Below are 6,000 nucleotides of genomic sequence, written 5' to 3'. Positions count from 1 at the left end.
CAATGTTTGAAAGGGGAATGTTTTGCAATTGAACCCACTCGATCAATGATTGTGTCATGCTCTGTTCATTAATTGCAAATCGACTGATTTCACAGCATCTGAGGGAGAGAACAAGATTAACATTATTTGTCTAGAATTAAGCTCTTTGCTGAAATCTCAAGATGGTGTGTTATATTATCATTCATATTATGCCTCAATTTACAAGAAATGAACATTGTTACAAATGTTACATGTAATTCAATTCCAAAACCTACCATGAGCTACACTAAATGTAAATTTTTTGCCTTTGTAGATTTAGTGACCCTGTATATACAATTACCGAGCATGGAGCGTAGTGTGACTGTAACTCGTCTGAACCAATGATTGACCATTGGTAATCCAGGAGCAGAGGATCTGACTGTGCCTCACGTCTCACATCCAAAACAAGCAGGGATACTGTATTTAATATGTCAGGCCAGTAGCAGAAAAGTGGAAGAAATACATTACAAGCATTGAATGGGAAGGTTTGATTTCTGAAATTATACTCAAGCGCTCAATGGTTTGAACAAAATTGACCACAGTAAGTGCATGAGCAAAGAGTGGGTGTCGCTAGCTACCTGTTCCATTCAGAGTGCTCCTACTAATCACCCACTCCTCTTACTCCCATGCCCTTTTTCGCATCACCCCACCTCAGGACATTTAGTTCAAATATAACACCACTACAACAAACTCACACACACACAACTTTCAAAATGTCCCAACTGTTGCAAGTGAGGCTCCCAATTCCCAATTGGATGCATTTGTATATATACTAAACTCTAGTTTCTGTTTTTAACCTTGGTTTGTTTAACAAATGCGATGCAGACTTTTCATCCTCTCGAGCCATTCAAATAGATACTGGATGAGTTTTAGCTTCGCTCCATCGACCAGCCTTGGTTCCATATGCCTAAACACCCTTGTCTATCAATAATCTATCACTTTCAATTTGATATTTTACTTGAGCCACAACCTGAAAAGCATTTTTGGGGAGAGAGGTCCCGATTTATACTTCCCTTCTTGTAAGAACATAAGAAAATAAGAAGTAAGAGCAGGAGATGGCCATACGGCCCCTCGAGCCTGCTCGGCCATTCTATATGATCATGGCTGATCATCGACCTCGACTCAACTTTCCCTCCAGATCTCCATATTCCTTGATTCTCCTTGGATCCAAAAATCTATCTCAGCCTGGAGTAAAGAAGTGCTTCCTTGAACCCTTGAACGGCCTAGCTTTAATTTTAGTGACTCCGCCAAAAGAGATATTAGGTTACCCCTATATACTCTATCAAATCCTATAATCATCTTAAATGGATCACCCGTAATATTATATACTCCAGGGAATACATTACTAGCCTGTGTAATTTGATCACGTTGTGTCACTTAAATGACGATTCATCGCTGGCACGCTGAGTACAACCCCTGTCTCCAGGATGCCCTATCACAGGTAGAATAATCACGATCCATCACTGGATGCAAAGCCAAGCTGCACATTTTCGAAGCGTTTCAGGTAATTGTGAAGAACGTTAATGTCCCTGTTATATAACGGACTGTTACTTCCATGCAAACACGAAAAACTACTGTTAATGCCCCGTGTCTTGTGAATGATTATCGTATTTTATTGCTACACACAGTTAACGTGGTGACGATTGCGATCCCGTCTCGGGGAAAGTGTGGACTCTCCAAATGTGTCACTCACTACCTGGTGGCCATGGCAGCGGCAGATCTACTGGTCGTGATCATCGATCTGATACTGAGGCAGATTCCTATTGTTTATCGGAAAGAATTTTTGTTTTTGAGGGAAACTAGAGTGTGTAATATTCACCCCGTCCTGCTTTATGCCACCACAGACTGTTCTGTCTGGTTCACAGTCACTTTCACTTTTGATCGATTCGTGGCCATTTGTTGTCAGAAGGTGAAATCTAATTACTGCACCGAGAAAATGGCGTCTGTGATTCTAGGCACAGTGACTGTGCTGAGCTGTTTGAAGAACATTTTCTGGAATTTTCTATATACAAGTCAGTATTGGCTTTCTAACACTCCCTGGTTTTGCCACGTTACCCTTGTTGTATCACGTTCACTGGTCTGGGCCGTGGTTGAATTAATGAATTATATCTTAACGCCATTCAAGCCGTTTCTTTTGATTCTACTGTTCAATGCTTTAACAGTCAGGCACGTTTTAGTGGCCAGCAGAGCCCACAGAAGACTCCGGGCTCGGAGCAGTGGCGAGAGTCCCAGTGACCCAGAGATGGAGAGCCAAAGGAAATGCACGATTGTACTGTTCGTTACATCAGGGAATTTCATACTGTTATGGGTGGTGTTTATGGTCTGTTCTATACTGAGACGGTTGGATTACTTGGGATATCCTGTCCCTCTGCCCACATTTGTACCTGAAATCGGCTTCATGCTCCAGCTCCTGAGTTGCTGCACCAACACTTTTATTTATGCTGTGACCCAGAGGAAATTTAGAGAGGAATTGAGGAGAGGAGTGAAGTATCCCCTCGCAATGATGAACAAATTAAATAGATGAGAAGGGCTAACACTTTCTAACAATATCCTGTATTTTTGTTTCATGTGTAGATTTCACTGGGTTCCATTTGGCCTTTATATTTTCGGAAACATTCCACAATCTGGTCCAGTGTTAAAACGCAAGTTAATATCATAGTTCGGGACCTTCTCACCTTTTTGCGCAAGGACAGGACCTGGACACAAGCTATCTATAGCTGTGGTTTTAGCAGGTACTCGCCCAGGAGTGGGTAGCTGCTTTACTCAGTCTCATGCTGAGGTCGCAGTACAAGGGTGTTTTGGGAATGAATCCTTGTTGTGACTGATTCCAAAAAATAGACAAATCGTGTGAAATTTCCCGACATTCAGACCGGGTTTAGATCCTCAGAGTTGACAGCTTTATCCGATCTGTGCTAGTCTGTAAAGGAAGACTTGTTTTAAAAATAAAGATCAGAAAAATTTAAGGCAGCAGGATGGTTGCGATATATATTAATCTCTGCCTCGTCACTGGGAAAGATATTGAAAAGGAATCAATCTATATTAAATTCCAGTCAACCCCGTGCGTTTGTCTAAGCCTGTTCTTCATTTTGTACATTTCCGGGCAGGTGCCGTTCTGATTAAAGTGAACATATTGCATCCCATTCAGTGTTATGTATATTTTACCTGTTGTTGAATGAAACAGAATGTGACCTGAAATAAATGACATTTTGCCCAGTGATAATTTCGTCCACATATAGAGTTCTTGCCAAATTAGTTGGGAATAATGGCCCGCATTTTCCAATCCCTACGGGTGTGTACGAGCTGTGTACACACCTGTCGGGACCTCATAAGTGCCGGATTCACGCATGTGAAGCTCATGCCCTGAAAACCGGCCCTTCCGATCTGTCAAGCATCCTCTCGGCTGATCATGCACCTGCAGAAGAGAAGGGCCACTGCGGACAGAGCGTTCCGCTTTCTGCAATATCTCCGCCCGCTGAAATCTCTTTAAAATGTTTTGCCTGGTAAAAGGAGGCGTAAGGCCTGCTTTTACCAGCAAAGAGTTTAAAAAAGTAAAAATATTTTTTTTCACTCATTTATCATTTAAAATACATTTCAAAAAGGTAAGTTTATTTTAACACCGTAAAATTTATATATCTTTTTGAAATAATTACATTTTTGTTTAAAATATTTAATTTAATGTAATTTTAAATAATTTTAAAAACGTGATTTAAAAAAAAATATATTTATTGTTCTGATATATTTTTTCATTGATGCCCATTCATAATTTTGACAGGTCTAAGCTGAGAGACCTGTCAAATATATGAAGGGGGATTCCCTTCTTTCATTGGTTCCTCATGGCGCACGTGATCCCAGGGACGCTTGCGAACCGCCTGTGCCCGTGGGAGACCTGGGCCCTACGCATTTCGTAGAGCAGAGGCTCAGGAGTGGAACTGTCCGGACCTCCGGAGCCCTCAGGTAAGGGCGCATGCAGGAATCCTCTGATTGGAAAATACGGGCCGACATTGCCTAACAACTGGGTTCCTGTGCAGCACACTCCTTGGTCCCAGTATGGGAAACTACCGTGTCCCGTACTGCACATTCAGTGTTACCATTACAGCACTTCCCCATTCCCAATACCGCATACTCCCTGATTCCGAGGCTGCACACTCCCGGATACCGTTACAGCACATTCCCTGGTCACATTACTGCACATTTCCCGCTCCTGCTACAGCAGCAATAGAAAACTGCTTGTAGTTCTCATCCGGAAAAAGCAAGTTACCGGATTTCTTAAGGAAGTGACTAATTTAACTGAACAGCAGTAGACACCTGCAGCAGACCCGAGTTGGCTAGAGTTTGCAAATTTAGATAAGCGTCATACTCTCTGTAAAATGTATATAATGTCTGTGTATTCATTAAACTACTGTTAACACATTATCATGAAATCTTTTTAAATTTTCATTAAAAAAATCTCTCCAGAATAAACTCATTCCACCATCCCTGTTGTTATTTGTGCCGAATCTCAAATATCGGTGTTGGCATCAATAGCCCAGCAAGACTTGCGACTGTGCCTGTTATTATACCTGTCTATGCTGAATAGCTACATACCCGGTGTGTTGAATGGGTTAATACCCAGTGTGTTAAATGGTTATTACCCAGTGTGTTAAATGGTTATTACCCAGTGTGTTAAATGGGTTAATACCCAGTGTGTTAAATGGGTTAATGCCCGGCGTGTTAAATGGGTTAATATCAGGTGTGTTAAATGGGTTAATGTCCAGTGTGTTAACTGGGTTAATGTCGGTTGTGTTAAATCGGTTAATACCCGGTGTGTTAAATGGGTTAATACCAGGAGTGTTAAATGAGTTGATACCCGGTGTGTTAAATGGGTTAATACCAGGAGTGTTAAATGGGTTGATACCAGGTGTGTGAAATGGGTTCATACCAGGTGTGTGAAATGGGTTGATACCCGGTGTGTTAAATGGGTTAATACCCGGTGTGTTAAATGAGTTGATACCCGGTGTGTGAAATGGGTTAATACCAGGAGTGTTAAATGGGTTAATACCAGGTGTGTTAAATGGGTTGATACCCGGTGTGTTAAATGGGTTATTACCAGGAGTGTTAAATGGGTTAATACTAGGTGCGTTAAATGGGTTGATACCCGATGTGTTAAATGGGTTATTACCAGGTGTGTTAAATGGGTTAATACTAGGTGCGTTAAATGGGTTGATACCCGCTTTACAATAGCAGACTGTGGAAAGTAAATGAGACAGACTCACTGTTCAGAAAATAATTTCCCAGAATGCCATAATCGAGCTCAGAAGTGTAACCTGTCCCGGTCCTTTCAGCATCCCTGTTCTTCCTGCCAGTGCCTTCTAAGCCAGGGCTCAGAGGAAGGAGCAGTGGAACCCGGGAGAACTAACATAAATATGGGGGATAAGTATTAAGGTAACGATGTAAGATTATATAAAAAACTGGAACTGTGTATCAGGAGATAGTCACACCAATTAGATTAATTAATTCAGATGTAGTCCGTGGCCAGGGGCAGGATGGTGTGACTAGAAGTGAGGCAGGTACGGGGATCCAGGAGGTAGTGTTGGAGGAGCCGCAGCCCTTGCACTTGTCCAACAGGTTCAAGGCTCTTACTCCCTGTGAGGATGGGAACAGGGACTGCGGGGAGGATGAGAAACCTGGCCACAGCACCGTGGAGCGGGGGACCATTCAAGTGGGGGGAGTTAAAAGAAATGTTGTAGTGGTAGGGGATAGTATCGTTAGGGGGATAGATAGAGTTCTCTGCAGCCGAGAGCGAGAGTCCCGAAGGCTGTGTTGCCTGCCCAGTGCCAGGGTTAAGGACATCTCCTCTGGACTGGAGAGAAACTTGGAGTCGGAAGGGGAGGATCCAGTTGTCGTGGTCCATGTTGGTACCAACGACATAGATAGGACAAGGAAGGAGGTTCTGCTGAGGGAGTTTGAGCAGCTAGGGGCCAAATTAAAAAGCAGAACAACAAG

This window comes from Somniosus microcephalus, unplaced genomic scaffold, assembly GCF_052327205.1.
Source record: "Somniosus microcephalus isolate GS21.2 unplaced genomic scaffold, FLI_Smic_1.0 unresolved_chr4, whole genome shotgun sequence".
Taxonomy (NCBI): domain Eukaryota; kingdom Metazoa; phylum Chordata; class Chondrichthyes; order Squaliformes; family Somniosidae; genus Somniosus; species Somniosus microcephalus.
This window is presented reverse-complemented; position numbering follows the sequence as displayed.